We start from the raw sequence: 22,452 nt of genomic DNA, 5'->3' as shown, positions 1-22,452 counted from the left end.
GCAGGCTTTGAGCCGCGAGCTGAAATGTTTCGGGATAAAGATGGAGTAATCTTTACGGATGACCGTGAGGAATTCGACAGTAGCACAACAATGAACACCTGAATGGCGCAATGGCAGAAGAATAAGACGGTAGGAGGAACGACTTCGTTAGCACAGCGGTTGAGGGAGACATACCTCCCCCTACGATAAGTGAAGTTAAGCAGCTCAAGAACAAATCAGCTTAACAGGATGGTATCGCAGCGGAACCTATCAAGCTGGGCCCGGATAGGTTAGCTTCCTGTCTGCATCACTTGCAAGACAGGATCTGGGACACACAACAGCAACCGGAGGAGTGAAAGGAGGGAGTAATATGCCCAATATACAAAAACGGCAACAAGTTTGAATGAGAGCACTACCGAGCGATAACGATTCTTAACGTAGCCTATAAAGTGCTTTTCCTGATTACTTTCGCCAAAAGAGTCGCAAATACCAAGACGCTTACGACACTATCAATTATGTAGAGCTACAAAAAGTTTCGGACGAAAATGGCTTCTCTGCTAAACTAACAAGACTAAATATTGCTACGATGGATGATGTAAGTGCTGTGTGATAGTTTCGGGTGCGGTTTCAACTCCGTTTAAAACACGCAAGGGACTTCGACAAAGCAAGGTGTTATAAAACGTGCTGCTTTCGATATGCCGGGCTCGAGATCTTCACTAAATCCAGCCAATTCATTTGCTTCGCTGACGACTTGGACCTTGTCGGAGGGACGTTCCAGGTGGTTGCTGAACAGTACGCCAAGCTGAAACGTGTAGCAGAAAAGGTTGAATTGAAGGTGAATACGTCGAAGACCACGTAACTGCTAGGGGGAACCGAGCAGAGAAATCCGCAGACGTATTGTAGCACAACTTCTGGCCTACTACGAACTCCACAAGACGTTGAGGTCTGGAAAACTCCCGTACCAAGTGCATCATATTCAAGACGCTCATAAGACCGGCAGGCACTAGCCATGGAAAATATGCGAGGAGGACTTGCAAGCACTAATCGTTTTCGAACGACGTTTGCTTAGGACCATCTTACGGAGGCGACGAATGAAGCACGAGCTGGCGCAACTCTACGGTGGGTACTGACCCATAAAGTCGTTAAAGCTGAAAGTGGACGGGACATGTTATGAGAATGCTGGACAACAATCCCTCAAAAACAGTGTGCGTCTCGAATCCAACCGATACAAGGCGTAGAGGCTTGCAACGAGCCAGATGGAGTAAGATCTCGGAAATGTAGGACGCTTAAGAAACTGGAGACAAGCTACCATGGACGCAGTGCGGATGTGTGCGGACGGATGTTTCACTAGGAAAGTGAGTAAGTAATTTTTGTGCAGTATTTTCATAAGTAATTTGAGACATTAATGTTTCTTCTAAAGGATATTTGATGCTGCTATTTTACAAACCGTAAAGTCATATCTTTACGCATCACGGCTTCACCCAGAAGCAACTTATATGGCCTCATCAGATTTTTAAACGGAACCATTTTGTAACTCAATTTTAGTAGCTTAATTTTTTCAAAAAAATATATCATTCCGTAATTTTTAGTTCAAAATTAAACCGAAACTCGTGCTAATCAATCGTTGAAGGCTACACGCATAAGTTCAAACCTTAATTAAGTATTGCGTTCTTCAAATACACACAAATTTTAAACTGATTTTGCCCAAAAAGTTCGCGTCTCATAATGATTACCAAGCGAATACACTATACTAGCTTGAACCAGGTTTTACAGCTTTCGGAATCTTCCACCTCTATGTACACAAACACGTTAAACAATACTACCAACACCTGAAATGTTCGAATTTTCTTCTACTGCTGTCAAAAAAAAATAGATGTCCCTAAGGACAAACCGATTTATTTCTCAGAAAGATACATTCGGTATTAACGAAAAGAAACTAATGTGTATTTGAGAAAGGTCCATAATCGGTTTTTCATGACGTTGGCTTTTCGAATGCATTTCTAGATTCACTTGTTTATAGTTCGATACTCTCCAGTTATTTCTGTACACCAAAAAACTTGGAATCCCATAGAAAACTTTGAATGGACGACAAACTCGTTAGGTTGTGTATATTGGGTACTAATGATAAATTGATTTTTCAGAAGCGTTTTTTTGTGTAATATGATGTTTAATCTGGCCAGAACACATACCTTCTATTGGTGTTTTTTGAAGAAATGGAATCAAAAACTTTTTTGGTCTTGAACCATTATTTAAATAATTAGAAAAAAGTACATGAAACAAACTGAAAATCATTTTTCGAGATTTATCTTTTTCAAACACTTAAAAATATATCTTTAAAATTGATAATGGGGCCAGAAAAATACATTTCCAATTCATTTTATGTAAATTTATACCAATATATATTATTGTTTTAGTTTTTGCAAACGCATGCATTCGAATAAAAAATTCTATTATTTCCAAAACGGTAAATTACAGTCAATTAACTAGACACAACTAAATTTCCATGCTCAATTTGACTTCGCAGTTGGCGCGACTGGTTGCATTGATCCTAACTTGGAAAACAATTGCTCATCCGGAAAATGCGGAGACAACAGAGAATCGTGTCTCATGGCGCCACCGTCACAGTGGGCCAGTTGGACGAAAAATGTAAATCCCGTATCGTCGTCTTGCTGTGCAATTTGAATTTACAGCGCATTGTCATGCCATAGTGATGGGGTTATATCAGCAATTTATCCGTTCATATTGCTATACTACCCAGTCTAGCTGATATGGAATGCTGAGCCGGAGACTGCGCAGCATAAGCCACCCCACTAATAATGCAGACGACGACGACGCAGCTCCGCTTTCTGGGTGGGCGCATAAGACGCATTTACAATTGCTCTGCGTAATTATAAAAGGCGAACACTTTCAATTATGTTTTCCGCCAATGTACAAATTAAATCATTACTTCCAACTACGTCTGTAGCATCATGCAGCATTTATGTACGCATAGCATTGTGAACCATCATGGTGCTTTGTTGTGTGCGATTAAGATAGTTATTATGATCCAATTGAAACTTAACAACCTAATCTTGAGTTTTCAGATGTATCGTGAAAAAAGTCTGACACCTCATGGGCTTACATTTGAAGTTACTATAATTCTAGTTTTACCATGTAGGTTACAAACTAATAATTAGAAATGAATAAATGAACCACCAACAACTCGACTGGATGTCTAATATTTAGTACAAAATATTATAAAAAAGTGTGGAAATTGTCGGACACGTTTACACTACTTGCTACCCAGCGGAAACATATCACCTAACGTAAGTGCTTAACTAACTATTCGGTGAAAAGGCATTTAATTTACTGGCCTTGTACCGGAGTTGGAAAACTTAATGTTAACAAGACGTTGTTGAGTTACCCCCGATTGTTGGTAGGATTTGGTTTATGTAAAAGGTGCGGTAGGAAAAACTTCGTATCATACCGACTTACAGTGTAATTGCAAACCTAGGTTATAAGTTGAAAACGGAAACTGGGTGAGAAATTCCGGTGAATGAATACCAGATTAAAAGCTGATAACGTAAGCGGCGGCGAGCAAGGTTAAATAATGCAAATATTGTTCATTGCATAGCGATTACCACTGCGTTGTTTTTTTGCTTCCACTTGTTTTTTTTCCATGCTGTTTTATCTGCCGAAACTATTGTTGCACTGATAGTAATAAGTATTTGCTGTTTAACCCACGATGTAGTGATAACGGATATAAATGTTTCATGGTATTTAGCACAACGCTAAACGAATTTAGTTATACTTCAGCAACGGAAAAGAAGCTAACAAATAACTTATTCACTATTCATAGAAATTCCAACTTATTTCGTCTAATCGATCGATTTTTGAACAGTTGGCAATTTATTACCGAATAAAGCTTTTTTTAACTATCACACGATCATCGTGGCTAAAATAAGCAGCCACAAAATAAGAGCGGCAGTGCATAATTGAACTCAATTCGCACAACTTGATATATGTAGAGCAATAGGTCGCCCCGCACGGAAACATCAATCGAAGCACGATGCAAAGTAGGTTTTCAGGAAAACCCAACGACAGAGTCAGCATGAGCCAATTCGTACACACAGCGAACATTGCGTAACGCATAGACCGGGACAGATCCCAAGACAACACCACCGCCGTCTAACAGTTTATTACATGTCTGATTAGAGTTGGTGCGTAACGAACGAACCTACCAAACGTTTTCTACCGATCAAGCTTGAAAGGAAATGCAATCCACTTTTTTATTTCTCGGTTCAACACCACCGGCAAAAGCTCGACCATGTGCGATCTGTCAATGCAACGGTGCCGCTCAGTGCAACCTCCGCACGCTTAGCAAATATTAGCTATTCAAAAGCAAAACCGTAGCAGTATTTTTTTTTTCCTCCTGCTACACTAAAGGGGCTCGGCTTGTAACTGTGGCAAGTCCACAAACCCGGTAATATGTTCGCACCTAAGGCTGTACTAGGGTACCACCCTACATCGACATAATTGCCGATGGAACTTGACGGAAAATCCCTTTTCAGAACTTGTTTCAAAGCGCTGGTGTCCGGGCTTTCCCTTTGATTCCCACAGCATCCATCGCGCTTTTTTGTATTACAACCTGAAACGAAGCTATGGCCTGCTACCGAACGTCGCCGGATGCTGACCAGTTTTTAGACTTTGTCTTCAATTAGGGCACATTCCTCAGATATCACTTGAACTCTACGCAGGTTGTGATCTTGCTGTAAATGGTATAATTGTTCAATTCAGTGAATATAATCCATTGAAGACTATGGATGAGATTACGGACTGATTGAAATAATGGCAATTCTATACCATTCTATACCATATATTTTTGATTCTATCACAGAGAAACCTTGACTAACTTTTCAGTAATTATAATATTTAGTGATACTTCAGCTGACGGTCTTAGCCATCTATGTCTGACGCGAACGTTTTATTTTGGATCAAAAAGGATGATCAGTCACATTTTATTGTGCTCCACATGACCAGGGCTGTCTTTGTGTAAAAGCTCAGTCGTTCGGTATTCACTACGTCCCAGCTGAGTAAACACAGTCCGACAGACTGACATTCACATCATTGTTATTATTATAACGTTGAATCCATTGGACAAATAGTGATTATTGCGTCGTGATCAACATCATCTGGAAGATGTCATTCAGTTTTGGACACGACGTAAGCAGAATAAAATGGATTCTTCTGTTGGGTCGTATATTATTGTAATTATGTGTAGGCCGCTTCACACCAAAGCCATCAAATTGCGTGATAATATGGAACAGAAGGTCTCGAAAGACATGACTGCGTATGCCATTATGATTAGTAACTGTTCAGATGGTTAGGATGAACAGACTTTCCTCCTTTTCTGAGGTGCTTGAACACATTGTTCATTGTTCACAAAATAACCTACAGCAATCAACATTTTGATTGTAATCATATTTTCTTTTTTATAAATATCCCTTGCGATTTATAAATAGTCCCCAAATACTGTCAACTGTACGGTTTGTTTGGAGACTGGCGAAAAGTTGCGAATGCAAATTGAGACCATGAGAGCTATCTAGGGTGGTTTACCGGTAATTCAAAAACCGGAAAACCGATATTTTTTCAATATCGAAATACCGGTATTGGAAAAACTAAACAACCGGGATTTCCGATATTTTTATACAAATTCAAAAAAAATATTCACAAATTATTGGGGCGCAAATGAATGCTACCCAATTTTTATCCATCAGTTGCCATTTTGGATTTGTCCTTTTGAAACAGCAGTCGCGAGTCTACATGAAGAAATGATATCATAAAATGACTTTTTTTATCAAAAAGAAGCAACTGTGAAAAGTTGCAGCGAAATCGGAAATGACATGCCAAAAAAATATTTTTTCACCTGTGTTCCGTAGAATGCCTCAGTTGAACAGTCGCCCCTGATTTTTTATTTCCTAATAAATATGATTGAGAAATTCAAAACTGTGTCATTAAAATGTTACATCTCGAAATTGATTCATATTACCTCAGGAAGATCATTGAAATTTTCCATTGCGAAAACTCTTTAAATTGCGTACCGAAAATTTACTTTCCTTTTGGTTCGTAGTTTGACAGCTTTTTTGAGTTAAAATAGAACAAATTGAAGCAAAACAGACCCCCACTTCTCATGTGTTGATTATCAATAATAATTTTGAGATCTATTCTAACTTTTGCATTCGAATATCTCTCAGATAGAAAATATCTCTCTCTCTCTCTCTCTCTCTCTCTTTCGTCTTTTACTCCTTCCAAATATTGGAGATGTATTCTCTATGTATTTCAAGTCTCTTCATCATTAACAGAAATATTTCACACGATTAAAATCGTAACTAAACTTACGCGTAAAAGTGAAAGGTTTCTGAAAATATTATTAAAAATTGTCAACTACCAAAGAAATAAGAGAGATAAAAATAAACCGTTATGTGCTCGACTAAAAAAAAACTTCATGCCCGACGGGTACCCACAATTGAAACTCATACAATTTTTTATAATTTTTTTTCATCCCATTTTAATAGTTTTAGCACTAAAAGATTCAGCAACTTATCTAATCAGTGCCAGCTGGGCCCCGAAGAAAAATTCTCATTACCGGAAATCTGTTTTTCGGAAATATGTTCCGAAACTGAGGATTCTTATGAACATTAGATAATATTATTAGTATGATTACAATTAATACCTCATATCAGTTCTTCCAGAATCGGGATGATGTCCAGAGATCGCAAACGTCCTTATTGAAACTGAAGATAGCGACTTCAGGTTTTTGGAAAACAGTAAAATTGACCAAATACCACCTCATAAGAGTAGTTTCGGAATCAAAAGATGTTCAGAGACCTCAAACGACCCTAGAGGCCAGTTTAAATTTAAAAATAGACCTTGAGGTTCAAGAAATGAACAAAAAATGTCCAACTTCCACAATAAGTATAAGTATAAGTATTCACGTAATCAGGATGATGCCCAGAAACCAGGAACCATTTGCAGATACTTTCTGAACTTCGAAATGGTGACTCCCGGTTTCTGGAAAACAGCCAAAATTGACCAAACACCAGCTTATTTGAGTACTTTTGGAATCTAGATGATGTCCAGAGACCTGAAAACGACTCTAACGGCCATTTTGAATATCAAAATGGTGACTTCCGGTTTCTGAGAAAAAAACCTGAATTAATCCACCAAGCAGTGCATAAACCTTTGTTATACTAACTATTACTACACATAAATTTATTATGCCAGTAAACCATAAATCGTTTAAAACTAAATTTAAAAGATAGTTTTCCAGAGAATGAACCAAATACGATTACTGAATCAAACCTCGATGTGGTTTTCACAAATATTGCAAATGACATCACTGGAGTATGGGTTATATTTTTTCGACCCCAAACCATTTGTTTTATGCTGTCTAGGATGGAAACAATTTATGAATTTTTGACATAATCGAAGCAATTTCTAAAGAGCTTTGAAGCTTCAATTTGCACTTGTATCGGATAATGCGTTTTGTAAGAAAGGTGGGATTTTTTCTTGTTTTTCTTGGTTTTTCCTACACACGTACATACACACATACACATATATACAGGCAATGTTGATTTAGTTGAACTAAGTCGATTGGTATACAACACTTGGCCCTCAACAGATTCATTTTGTGTTTATAGTTAAATATCCTATGTAAAAAAATACTCTTTGATCAATATCTCAAAATCTAAGCCACTAATCAAAAATCCACTCGGTAGCATTCTGGGGGAGCACAGTAGCTTTCATTTGCATTTAAGATCATCAAAATCGGATATTGCGTTCTATAAGAAAGATGCGTTAGAATTTTGCGGCACATACATACAGACAACACACATACACACACACATACACACATCCACACACATACACACGAACAGACATTGCTCAGTTCGTCGAACTTAGTTGAATGGTATATACCACTCGGCCCTCTGGTTTTCGGATCTATTTTGCGTTTTTCGACCGATATTAAAACCTTTGTTTAGTATAACAAAGGTAAAAATGGCCGAACACCACCCAAGATGGGTATTTCCGGAATCGAGATGATTCCTAGACACTGGAAAGCAATTTCAAACGCCATTTTAAAATTCAAGGTGGTGACTTTCGGTTCGTCTGGTTTTTTTGGTATAACAAAGGTAAAAATGGCCGAACACCACCCAAGATGGGTATTTCCGGAATCGAGATGATTCCTAGACACTGGAAAGCAATTTCAAACGCCATTTCAAAATTCAAGGTGGTGACTTTCGGTTCGTCTGTTTTTTTTTATATAAAAAATGTCCACTAGGGTCGTTTTCAGGTCTCCGTACATTATCTGGATTTCCAAAGATGATATTTAGCCAATTTTGGCTGTTTACCAAAAACCGGAGTTCACCATCTTGAATTTCCAAATGGCATCTGCAGCTGATTTCCGGTCTCTGGGCATCATCCCGATTCCGGTAATATTTATATTCGATAGTATTCGGTAAATTTTAATTCTTTTATAAATACCGAAAGTCGCAATTTTAGAATCCAAATGGCCTCGTTCTCAGATCTCTGGATATTTATGAGGTGGTTTTTGGTCAATTTAGCTATTTTCCGGAAACGGAAAGTCTCTGGAGCTGATTTCCGGTCTCTGAGCATCATTTCGATCCCGAAAATAACTACTTTCGATGGTATTCGGTCAATTTTGGTTCTCTTCTAGATACCGAAAGTCGCCCTTTTTCTAATCCGAAATAGCGTCGGGGATCGTCTACGGTCTCTAGATCATTCCGGTTCTTAAAAAACCCATATTGGATAGTATGTGACGTTGTATTATTTGACTGTTTCTATGGTCACTAGAAGTCCCGGTGGAATCTTTTCCAGAAGGACCATTTTAGGGCATCACTACCAGGCATATCACTATAACATCCAAATGTGGAAGTAATTTTATGAACTTTGTACCAATAGTTGTAAGATTCTGTTGAAATATTCATGAAATTCCTCGGTTTCGGAACATATCGCCAAAAAACCGGATGGCAATGAAAAAAGTCATTCGAGGTACCACTAACTCTAATTTCTGAAGTAGAGTTCTGAATCCTTTAGTGCTGGAGGTATCAAATCGGATGAAAATTGTCAAAGTTACAAGAACTACAATTTCTGGGTGCCCGGGTACCCCGTCGGGCATTTAAGGGGTAAAAAATTCAACTCTCCCATATTTACCCCTTCTTGTTACTAGATAAAAACTTATATTATCAAAAATTGCCTTTCAATGAACTTTGAGATGTCACTGAGTTTTATTACTTTTGATTGCGGGGAACTATGAAATTTTGTCTTATGAAACCTAAAAAGGTACCCGGGTACCCCGTCGAGCACATAACGGTTAATGAAATTTTTTGTTTCGTTATAGCAAACAACATTGAAAACCTGTAGTAAACCACTATTGAAATAACTTACTTTTTAGTGGCAATCTATAGAAAACCCCACAAAGTAATTATGGTGTCTTTGACAAAGTTTTTTCTTATGGAATGTGCTGCAACTCTGCCAAAAAATTAAAAAAAGGTAAAGTCGCTTCATAATTTCAGATGGATTAAACGGCGTCTGTACTCCAGGTTAGGAGAGTCCTCGTGCGAACGTAAGACTCTAAACATTGTCGTTCACGATTACCCTCCGGCGAGACAAGGGGTTGTTGCGCAGGTCTCACAAACCGCCACCGTAGAACACTCACAAGTAATGAACGAGAAAAACAGAAATTTGGACTGGAATAATTGGCACAGACCCAAGAGACCAAAATTTCAATCCGTTTGAGATGTGGATCTACCGATCTCTTGATTTCCAAGGAAGCACACGAGTGCTCTCTGAAGTTTTAAAATCCAACGCTCAGGTCGGCCAGAAGGGGAAATACACACCGGTGATTGGAAGGTTCAGCGCAAACCAGCTAATCAACGGAATGGGCCTAAGAATTATCGACTTTGCCGCCTCCAAGAACATGGCCGTGCGTAGTACGAACGATCGTGAGGTGACCGAAAGGTGGAGGCAGTACTTCGATGAACACTTGAGTGGCGCCCAGGTAGAGGACCATGGCGGCGGAGAAAGCGATCCCGTCGGTGGGACAAACGTAGAAGACGTGCCAATCCCAACGATAGGCGAAGTTAGGCATGTCATCAAGCACCTGAAAAACAATAAATCGCCTGGGAAAGATGGCCCCAGAGCGGAGCTTATATAGATAGGCCTAGGAAACTGGCCACCTGACTGCACCGGCTGATTGCTGTAACTTGGGATACAGAACAGCTACCGGATGAGTGGAAGGATGGGGTTATCTTCCTTATTCATAAGAAAGGCAACAAACTGAGAATGCCGCCTACAAAGTGCTTGCCCAAATCAGTTTTCGCAGACTCTCACCGCTAGTCAACATATTTGTGAGAAGTTATCAGGCCGGCTTCGTGGAAGGACGGTCTACGACAGACCAAATCTTTACAATAGTTACGGCAGATCCTCCAGAAATGTCGTGGATACAGAACCCTCAACCTCTACTTTAAAGCCTCGTATGACACTGTCAACTGAAAAGTGCTATAGAAGGTCATGAAGGAAAACGGCTTTCCCGGAAAGCTGATTAGACTGATACAGGCTACGGCGGATGGGACGCAGTGCTGTGTGCGGATTTCGGATGGATTGTCGGGTCCATTTGAATCCCGCAGGGCGATGGTCTCTCCTGCCTGTTATTCAACATTGCGCTACAGGGTGTAATGAATCGAGCGGACATCAACACGCGGGGTACGATAGTCAAAAAATCCAGTCAATTTGTTTGCTTTGCTGATGACATGGACATTGTCGGCAGAATAATTGCGGCGGTGGCAGAACAGTACATCAGACTAAAACGGGCAGCAGCGAGGATTACAGATAAATACGTCTAGAACAAAGTATATACCAACAAGGCCTTGGCAGTAGCATAACGATCGACGGCGATGAGTTCGATGTAATCGACGAGTTTTTCTATCTTGGCTCACTGGCAACTGAGTACAAGGATCCCAGTCGTGAGATTCGCTGGCTTACTATCAGCGGAAGTCGTGCCTACTATGGGCTCCACAAGCAATTGCAGTCGAACAGACTAAGCCGACCTGTACAAAACGCTCATAAGGCCAGTTGTTCTCTACGGGCATGAAACGTGAATAATGCTCGAGGAGGACCTGCAAGTGCTCAAAGTTTTTGAACGACGGGCACCTAGGATGATCTTTGGCGGCATTCAAGAGAACGGAATATGGAGGCAGAGGATGAACCATTAGCTCGCGTAACTCCTAGATGAACCCAGTATTCAAAAAGTAGCTAAAGCTGGTCGAATACGCTGGGCAGGGCATGTTGCAAGAATGCCGGACAACTACCCTGCGAAGATGGTGTTTGCTTCGAATCCGGTAGGAAGAAGACGACCAGGGGCACAGCGGACAAAATGGGTAGACCAGGTGGAGAGAAATCTGACGGGGAGTACACAGTGTCCCAGGGATTGGAGAGCGGCAGAAACTTTGTTACTCAGGCCATGTAACTATGACGGAATGATTAATAAATTAAATGAATGAATAATCAAGAAAATTAACCGTTTTTCTTCAGGGTGGTCTACTGAAGGAAGTGTTCCATCCAAGGTAGTTTTATTCTAAGAACGTTTCCCGTGGTCCTGATGCAGATTAGCCGGATAAGATGTTTCCCGATGGAAGTTTTTTGGAAACCCTAGAGTTTTCGCATAAATTGAGTTAATCTGACTGGTAGGACGTAGTTCATCTAAGGTAGTTTTACCCTATAAGCAATTTTACTCGAAGTGACGATTTATTTTTTATTTTATCATTGATGATTTAGATCAAACTTTACACGGTTGGCAATTCGCAATAGATATGTAATTTTATATTTACACTAAGGTCGCTTTTTACGCGGTTTTTACGCAGTTTTTTATGCGAATTCTGGAGTTTACGCGGTTTTTTTTTGCGCGGATTCCGAAATTTATGCGGTATTTTTTTTTGCGGATTGCGGAATTTCTTTACTCGGATACGACAACTCCCGCATTTTTTTAACGCGGATTCCGGAATTTACGCGAGTTTTTTACACGGATTCCGGAATTTATGCGGCACGTATCCCCCGCGTAAAAAGCGAGTTTAGTGTATAAGTAAATGTTCAAGTTTATTCATCCAGTGTGTCTTCTCATTTCGCAGAATTTATGCTCTAACTTCGCACAACGAATAACATGTTAAATGCATAACGCAACGTTTATGCAATGAATAAGGTAGAGCTGCATGGGATGGACCACATCCTTTAGTAGACCACCTTACCGAAACACTGTTCATTCTCTTGATATTAATTGGTATTTAAGGTAAATTAACCAACAGTGGACCCCTTGCCTACATTGGACCACCCGTAAGATTATCTCAATTTATGCGAAAACTCGAAAGATTTACAGAAAAACTTCCATCGGGAAAAGTCTTATTCAGCCAAGCTTTATCAGGATCAGGAAAACATTCATGAATTTCGATTTATGTTAAGAGAAAGTAAGTTAATCTGACGAGTGGTACACTATAGAAAAAGGGTCCACTATAGATTAATTTATCCTACAAATGTTTCTTGTGATTTTGACGCAGATTAGCTGAATGAGTTTTTTCCGTTGAAAGTTTTCTGTAAATCCTTCGAGTTTTCGCATAAATTCAGTTAATCTGACCGGGGGTCCTTTAAGGAACGTATGGACCACGTAGTTTCTCTCAGTCGGAATTCGAACAAATGGTTTTAAAACAAATGGTAAGTTTTTAAATAAGTCAGTATAAAATTAAAATTGTTATTCAAAACCTCATTAGCCATTGTTTTATTTTAATTATTGTCGCTATGTCTCAACTATCAAAAAAGTCAAATCTCAGTGACAGACGTTTGTGGTTGCTACTCATAATACTGTTATAACGAAATGAAATTATCAACATGTCCCAGTTTCGGCAAAAGTTGCCGGTGTTGCAATAAAAAGTAACATATATGTTCAGGTTGTCGCGTAGCGTTGTACTGTATAATAGCAATTAAAGAGTATAAAGTTTAGCGATGTGAATCCGAAAACACTGAAACCGCCCTTCACAGTGACGATACGTGCCGCAAAAAATTTGGAAATTGTGTGCATTCTGCAATCCGAATTTCTTGAGTACAATTTTTATAAGTGAGGCTTTTATATTTTACGCGATTTTTCACAACCAGTGTTCAGCAAAATGCTAAACACTAAAATGCTAAAGAATTGTATATGGAGAAACTTGACAATAAATGTCAGATCTCTAAACAGAAATGAAAAAAATATCAAAAATATCCATAAGAACTTTTCACTATCAGAGAAGTCCTACGCGGAGCTTCGTAAACAGCGGTATCAATGTAACATATTGTACAATGCTTTGCAAAAGACTATTCATTTCTTGTCGTGCAACATATTTTGTTATTAGCATGATACATCTAGGACCGCGACCGCAACATGACATCTCACTCTTGATCGACTTTCAGGTAACATAATCAAGCTAGAGAAAGAGTGAAAGGCCTAAAACGCGCATAAAGCCGTGTTATCCAGCTTAAAAAACTCTCCGATCGTTCAAGAGTGCACCGTGGGAGAGAGAGCGATCACGCTCACTTCGTTGCTCTGCCTGTAAACTATGCGACTGTTTACATTCAAGCTAATTTTTCGTGCGAACGACGTGTTCAACGACGGACCAGCATCGAGCCCCTCGGTAAGTATTGCGCTGACTCTCGAGCCAGACGCACGCGTTTTACGAGGTGCTCCTTTAAACCTTTTATTCAACGGTTCCCTTAGTGTCTGCCTTCAGGTTTCTCCATCGTTGGCATAGATTCTTGTAGTCCGGTTCACTGTGACATAATTGCCGAGGCAAGAAAATAGTCCAGCTGTCGGAAAAAGTTACCGTTGAACTCGCGGACGTCGTTAAACCCACTAGCCATTCGGTGTTGGCATCCGCGCATTCACTGGATATATCCGATTCACTATCAAGAGGAGCGCGTGTCTGGCTGGATAGTTCAAATCAAGTGCATAATAATAAAAACAACTGGTGGGCGTCGATTTGCTTGGTTGCTCCGGCGCAAAACCGCTTTTTATTGTTATCGTGCTACAGCCCGACCGCTTGGCAAAAAGTGGTTTTCTTTCTGATAGCTGTTATCTCACCGCAAACCAACAACCACAGCTGCGGTTTAAAGCTACAAACAAGTTGAGACGAAGAGAAAAGACGGCGCAGTTTATGAGCTTGTGTTGTTGATGGAAGTTTTTCTAAGTGGCATAAGAAAATCGAGCAAATCGTCCTGATCCTACGCCGGGTGAAATTGCAACTTTTTGCACAGTGTGTTAGCGTTCGAACGATTCGCGCAGACAAGCAGCAAATCAGCTAAATTTGTTCAAGTGCTTCCAGGCAGTGCGCATCGGCTAACACCTCGTCTACACCGACGAAGTCCACCGTGAGAGGTTATTGACTTGGATCTACAAACTCAACGCAGGTCAGTATACTTATTGTATGTACGCAACAGCTGAACAAAGAATCAGGGGTATCGCACCAGCGAAATTTGGGCCGAGATAAGAAAAATGTAAAATGAATGCGGAAAAAGTAAACAATCTATCGCTAATTGATAATGGACCAACTGGACTGTCGTTGTTAAAACCAAACTCGGGGAGTTGCCGAATTAACTGCGTCGAATCAATGACATGGGATGCTATTTTGTCAGATTAAACGAATTAGCGATTTGGCACGCGTTGATTGCTGTTGTTGCCAAGTCATGTCACAACTTGTTGATAATTGCAGGGGAATAAAATTCAAGCACAAAAGAAAAGATCGCGGGTAAGCTTAAATTAAGCTTGTGGTGTGGTAAAAACGTTCGAATATTGATTATGACAAACAGTTTTCAAATGAACGTGACGTGAGTTAATGGAACTTTATGATAATATTCCAAACATCGTATTATTGCAATTTTTTTTTCATTACTATTGCCTGACTTAAAAATATCGAACAACTTTCAATGTTATACAAACGTTTGCGATGAAAATAACTTTAGTCCAGCCAGAAAAACGAGAACCATTTTTATGACCATTATTATAGCCATAAAACGTGTCAATTATTTGAAGTAACTGGTGTACTATCTTACTTTTTTATAATTATTTTTCTTCGAAGACAAATTTCAGAGTCTATTCCATTCACAAACTACTCGCTAGTTTGTGCTAGTTTTAAATTAGTATAGTTATTTATCAGTCGCAATAATTCCGCTAACGAATAATATCTCATCTTAAAATTTAACACAAATTTGGTTTGGTAGTGGTAGTGTTTGGATCAGAAACGATCTTCGGAAATAACTGAGTAAATTTATTGAAGGAAAGATTTTGAAAACTGATTCATAACATGTTAAGGAGTACAAAGGAACTTGACGCAACTCTAGGTTTCGGAATTAAATCAATCTCTATCTCAGGACAAAGAAATCGCATTCTTATAAACCGTTACTGAAACTACTGTTATTATCATCTATAAATCACGTACAAAGCGCGCTAAAACCTACAATGTAATTTAAAAAAATCACAATTTTTTTTCAAACAAATTAGCACTGTAAAACGAAAGGCTCCGCTGTAAATCCCCACGAACAACACTATTTGACATAAGAAGACCGGAACACAGCAGGACTCCCGGTAGCTGTACAAAAAAAAGTTTTCCAATCAAACTTTTATAACTCTGACCACAATTCAGAGGTGCAATGAATGCCAAAAGTTTGAAATCCACTTAGCAAAAATACAAACTAACAAAATGATTCAGGTTATAAAGCCTGTTGCAAAAGTAATATCATAGATATGATAATTAATGATTTGAGCATCGAGGTAAATTGACGTCATTCGGTCTAACCGCTCGATTGATGTGGTCTAAGCCCAAAGGTACAAAACCAGGAAACTCATGACCACATACAGACCACAACAGAAAGATATACCGGCCGAACGGCCATTATTGTAGTGCGCCGCCCGCGTGCATCGACAGGGTGTGCTGTGTATAGTGTATACTTTTCCTTACATAGCCCTCTTCGTACTTTCTTCCACCGCACATTTCCTTTCATCGTGTTAAATAAATTAATAAATTCAAAGAGTATTCAATGCTATGGCCCTCGACGACGGTCTGAAGCCTGGGTTAGTGGTGCCATCGAGGCTATAATAACAGAGATGCATGTAAATAAGCAGGCGGACTATCAGCAGAGCCCATTAGAGAGAATGAAGGTAACGAGTACGAAGAGCATTAGCATAATGGAGCTGACAGGAGAACATATAGAAAATATGATACGACTAGATCGAGTGGAACGGAATGAAAGGATTGAACTTGTAAATATCTATAACCAAACAAATCATAGCTTCGCTTCTTCAGGTCGGGGAAACAGGTTTTTTATAGTGTCTGGTCAACAATAACGCACTTCCTTCTATGCGCTACTTAACTTGGTATGTTTCCTCTCCTGTTCTTCTTCGAGCACTTCATATTTTATAATCGTTGCTGCAACGGGTGTGAACAGGTTTCCTAGATTGTAGGTCAACTTTGGTTAGATTTACTTCTGTTCAGATTATAACCAATACAACAGAGAAAGTTAGAAGCAGTTTTTTTTCATGGACGTAAAATTTTTAAAATATAATAACATTGAAAATAGATTCATGCAATGATGAAAGGTTTAGTTCAATGCAAATCGCATGATTCATATATCTTTTAATTAAAAATAAATGATCAGGTTCCAAAGTTTACCAGTAAAACTAAAAGCTATGTACTATTAAATTTTACCCTACAAAGACCCGTTCCAAAATTTATAAAAATTCCAGAATCATAAATTAATCTGTCTCATTCTCAAACATCCTAGAAAAGATGAACAAATGAGGTTTCAACTCGTACAACTTGCTCATAATATGCACATAATAGATCCTAGAAGATTCAGAAAGACTAGGAAGTCATCAAATATAAAATATGAATGGAACGAAATTTTAGTTACTAACATTAATTTTCAAACACGTTTTTCTCAAAACTATTCGCCCTTTTACCCAATATTATTTGATCCCAGAGATGATTGTTCCCAATACAGCTCAATTCTCCCAAAAAGGTCGTCAATCTGCATGTAAAAGCAAAGCCTTGGTGCTACATTCCGATTCGGAACTTGACCTTCTGTTTACTATACACAAACTTCGCAGCCAACCGTTAAGTGTACAGGACAATTGCGGGGCTAGCGCTACGATCCTACTGACACTAACAGTCTCTTCCGAGTCAAGACTCAAACCTACGACCACTGGCTTGTTAGGCCAGCATCGTACCTCGAGACCAGCTGGGGAGGCTGCATGTATAGCCTGCAAAAACAACATTTACTATGATTAACGTTCGTTTTGAAAGTGTTATTCATGTTTTTTGGATGACAAATCCGCCCTAAAACTTTAAAAGGGCGTAACATAAAAATTAGCCCAAGAAGATGATTTTCAAATTTGGATAGTAACACAAATCAATTGGCATCAACAGTTTCGATGGCGCATTTTTTATAATAACGTTATTTGTAGTACCGTGCAACACCTTCTGAGCAAAAAACTATTGCGGCAGTAACTGAGATCATTGATTTTTTATAATACTATAAATTTTCTTCCAGTCAGCTTTATTGTTGTTAATAATAGTAATAAAAACAATTTCCGAGTTTCATAATATACTCACTGGAATGTTGGGAAGATTTCTTTAGTGCAGTTGAAAAAAAATACATGAATATAAAGTTAAAAGTAGTTATAAGAATTTTCTTTCTTTAACTTTTCTTTTCTAATAACTTCCTTATTACTGTGCATGAGCCTCATACAGATCCTCATTGTTACTGCAATCCAAACTAAATATAATATATGAAATTCAACCTATAAATTATGTGGCTCTGTTACTTGTGGTAAAGGGTTAAATTACATCACGAAAAAAAAACGCCGCAGAAAATTACCTAGTTGATTGATCCTTTTCGAACTTTCAGACAAAAAATATAACTATTAGTGAGCTTTTGGCATATTTATTTCATTCAACTTCAATGCCATTACCGTACGCACGCACCTTACGCTTAACATCACTCTTTGGGTCTTTTACAACATTTGGTTGCACCTTTTTTGTTTTCCCCAGATTTGACCTCTTTGGTATGCTTTCGCAATATCTGCTTCATAATAGCCCATTATTTTTCGATAGTCCTTAGTTATGGTGCGTTGTGGAGGTTCATGTCCTTGGGTACGAAAAGAACCCCACTGGCTTCATACCAGTCCAGGACATAATTTGAATAGAGGCACGAAGCTAGATCCGGCCAGAAGATCGTAGGTCCCTCGTGTTGGAAGCAAACGCTTCTGTAGACACTCCTTGTGGTAGATCTCCCTGTTTACAGTCCCGGTAATCACGAACGGTGCACTCTTTTTGCCATATGAGCAGATCGCTTGCCAAATCAGGTAATTCTTGGCAAACTTTGAAAGTTTCTGCTTACTTCCTCCGGAACATTAAACTTGTGATGGGCAGTGAAGAATGGTAGCCCCGGAAGATGCCGGAAGTTCACCTTGACGTATGTCTCATCATCCATGTTGATGAGAATGAGGCAACAACTGGGTGTTCAGTTTTCGAGTTTTCCCACAGTATTTAGCCGTTCGTCACGCTTTGAAGCCTTCTGTAGGTATGCAGTCACTCCCGGTCCTTGGCTCTCTGAACGAAAGATTTGGGAAGATTCAACTTTTTGGCCACATCCCTGACCAAAGCATCGGGACTCCGCGTAAACGCTTTTACAACACGCTTGTAATCTTGATCACTAGTAGAACATCCATTCTGACCGCACTTCTCCTTCCGTTCGATAATCAGAGTTTGCAGCAACGTGCACGCAAAAGTTGGAGTGTGCGTAACAAGATCATTTGTGAGCGAAATTAGCGCATTTACTAATTGAAATTGGAACCAGTACAATATTTGAAACTGTTGAGAAGAGTATATGAATGAAGTAAAAAAAAAAGAAATCACGATCAGACCAGAATTTACTTTTTACGAATCCGAATGAATAGGATATAAATACTTCTTCATTCTGTTCGATCCTCTTTAAACAGTTCATTCAAATTATTTATTATTATAATTATTTTATTAACTTTAGCTCTTGATGGAGAATCGAAAAATGTGGCATATGAACAAGTTTGTAACTGAAATAGAAATAAATGTTTGAAATGAGAGGTTGGTAAAACATATATATAAATATAGAAAATTATGGAAAAAGCAGAAACTTTTACACGAGTGAGGCCGGGTACATTCAGTTAGTTGCTAATAAAAGACCGCTGCGGTACGGGTGACGAAGGTTTGAACTATTCAAATTTCACTTTTTCAAGGAGCAGTAATTTTTAGGATGAAATTCTTTATTGGTTGATTATTTCATCCTGTAAACACTTTATATCAACAAAAAATGAATTCCAAATCCGAATTTATATTTATTTATTATTTTTTTAAGTTTTACTTTCAAGTAGCACAAATGAATAATGAATTTTCGCTGACATGATTGTGATTACTGCCTCAAACGATGATTTTCATAATTTGTAGTTAAACTGGCAGGTTCAAAACCCACGCGTTGCCACTGTGAGTATAAGAGTGTAAAAAGATTAGCTGTTCTACTTAAAAAAAAAATGTTTTGCTTTATTGATATAAAGTTTTTTGACATATTATCGATACAAACAAACACATCGTCTGAATCCGAGCAGAACAAACAAAAAGATAACAAAAATTGATAAATAGTTAAGGGTAAATATACTATTTAATGTTGCTTTTGTATATATGTATTAATTATACATATACATCGTCATGTGATTTGTAAAGCCTGCCTAAGTGAGTAGCATTCATTAGCCCAACAATGATTCATGAATATTGTGACAAGTTTTTTTTTTCAATTTAAGAAAAATACCGAAAATACCGGTTTTTTCGCCTCTAATACCGGTATTTCGGTATTGAAAAAAATATCGGTTTTACCGGTTTTTGTTTTACCGGTAAACCACCCTAGGATAAACTTAAAGAAAAACTGATTTTTTTCTCATGAAGATACATTCATAGCACATCTGTTCAACTAAAGAACCAAAAATGAGACAAAATCTCTTTATTTTAGGTATCGACATCTAGCGGTGGAGAGAATGCATTTTACACTCGAAATTTCATTACGCTTGTATTCCATTCATTCAACAAAAGGACTGTATGAGCACTCGCCGCTTTTTCGCCGAGAAAATCCTTTGTTCTCCCCGGTACTGGTATAGCGAGGGTGCCTTTTCATGATAATCGCACAGTACCACCCGCATACGTGTAACGGTTTTTATGTAGATATATTTTTAATGAATTTCATTGTTGCCCAAGTTGAAAACTGAATATCTTGACTAACGACAATCATTTTTTTTACATTGTACCTAATATCGTAAGCAGTGCTGTGTATAGCGCGTCTGATATGCATTACTTGCAATGTTAGGTATAAAAAACGGTACGAGAAAAAAATATTGTCGTTGGTCGCGAAATTCAGTTTCCAAGTCCAACGAAAATATTCAAGTTAATCAACTAACAGGTTAAAATAGTTTCAACAGTCGCGAGGTGTACGACTCAAGAAAATTTGTTAAACAATGTTTGAATGGTTGAAAGGTTTTTAGTTTAATTTGTTCTATTGACGTTGATTGTGAATTGTTACTGAATTTCCGCTTTAAAAATCTCTTGAATGCGGTCCTGTCTTAACTTGATTTTGATGGATTCAACTATTCAAGATCACCTTTTTGCCTGGTCATTGAACCAAAAAAAAATTTTTTTAGTGCATGGTCAAACTATTGGAGCGAACTGTTCGAACGATGCACTGTAAAATCAATGTAGGATGGAACAGCAAAAAATGAATGCGAAAGCTTGGGCACCGATTTGATGCAGAGTTTTGTTCGAAGTTGCATATCTGTTCTGTGTTCATAGTGAGCTAAGAAAAAATATTGAACGTTTGAGAAAGGTCCGTAACCGGCCTTCCAACGAAGCTCTCTCGTTGTACGGCCTTCAAGTCCGCTTCTCGAATGCATCTTTTGATTCTACCCATCAACTGTTCGCAATTCGTTTTTCTCCAGTTATTTTTGTACCGAAGGAAATCGCAATGCCAAAGAAATCTTCGATTGGACGACACTAAGGTAGATTCGTTGGGTTGCGTATTTGGGGTAAAAATGTAGTCGAGAAGTTGTTCAGGAACGTTTGTGTGTTTTTGACTTACATTGTGCCGATATTTTAGGTGGCCAAAACACATACCTTTTATCGGTATGGTGTTTTTGGAGAAATGGAATCATAATTTTGCTCAAAAATTCGTTCTTGTGTACATTTTGATTAATAACTAAACCACTACGCTCGAACTATGATTTTGATGAAAATGAAAAATTTCTTTTCTGTCCACTACTCTGGCCGGTCTTCCACTACCTTCCTGGCGGATTATAGTTGAGGATTGCAGGAAATCATACACAAAAGCAACCGGAAGATTGTCGCTTCCAAAATGGTTTATCCAAAATTGTTGTGCAGTTCAAAGCGAACTGTACAATGCGCTTGCGGAATGCTCCTTGTTTCAACGTCATTTTGAACAGAACTGGGCATGCATAAACAAAACAAAAAATACTGGCATAAAGGAGAAAGAGAGCTTTCATATACATACGCTCATTGCTCTCTGAGCCTGTTTGTTATGGAGTGAGAAAGCCTAAAAAAAATTCCAAATTTTCAGTTGTCACCCGTTAGTATTTCAATTTTATCTAAAAAATAAGGTTTGACGGTTTCGTTTTTTCATTTAGTAAGACTACTGTACACATTCTTCGGTAAAATTAAAAATAAGCTAATTGAAGATAACTTTGTGATAAAAAAACCTGTATCTCTTGAATTGACTGATACTGATCTACAAATTCACTGAAAATAATATAACATTTCTCCGCAAACAAAAATTTTCGTTGTTTTGTTTCGCTGCTTTTAGAGCCACCCTAATTTTCACTTCCATTCATATGTAGACCTACTTATAAAAAGCAATTTCTCCTCAAAGAGTATAGCTCTAAAATCATGAAAAATCAATGGAAAACTACATCCGCCTGAATTGTCTTTCTGTATCTGTGCAAAGATTCTTTAATAAACAAAAATAAAAAAGGAAAAATTCGTCAACGTAATGTCGAACGGCATGTAATCTAACAATTTTTTTCTACATTCAATCTTTTTACCCAGTAATGGCCTTCTTTATTGCCTTTCTCCTAGAAAGGTATAGCAATCACTTGCAAAACCGAAAGTATAAAAGTGCTTCAAAGGGTCGAATGGCATATATCACTCGACTCAGCTCGACGAGCTGAGCATTTTCTGTATGTGTGTGTGTATGTGTGTGTATGTGCAGATTTTTATTCTCACTCACTTTTCTCAGAGATGGCAGGACCGATTTTTATGAAATTAATTGCAAATGAAAGGTCTAGTTGCCCCATAAGACGCTATTCAATTT

At 38.4% G+C, this 22,452-nt stretch overlaps 2 protein-coding genes across 2 annotated transcripts in view; one reads left to right on the top strand and one right to left on the bottom strand.

Annotated features, from left to right (window-relative positions):
* LOC129732652 (6-phosphofructo-2-kinase/fructose-2,6-bisphosphatase 1-like) overlaps window positions 1-22,452 on the bottom strand; it is a 154,127-nt gene that overhangs the window by 26,575 nt on the left and 105,100 nt on the right. The window lies entirely within an intron of this gene.
* Window positions 13,693-22,452, top strand: part of LOC129732651 (alpha-N-acetylgalactosaminidase) — a 104,020-nt gene continuing 95,260 nt past the window's right edge. The window contains exon 1 of the mRNA XM_055693704.1: window positions 13,693-14,466. The gene's annotated coding sequence lies outside the window, so the exon portion shown is untranslated. The remainder of the gene's footprint in view (window positions 14,467-22,452) is intronic.

Source organism: Wyeomyia smithii, chromosome 3 (assembly GCF_029784165.1).
Source record: "Wyeomyia smithii strain HCP4-BCI-WySm-NY-G18 chromosome 3, ASM2978416v1, whole genome shotgun sequence".
Taxonomy (NCBI): Eukaryota; Metazoa; Arthropoda; class Insecta; order Diptera; family Culicidae; genus Wyeomyia; species Wyeomyia smithii.
This window is presented reverse-complemented; position numbering and strand designations above follow the sequence as displayed.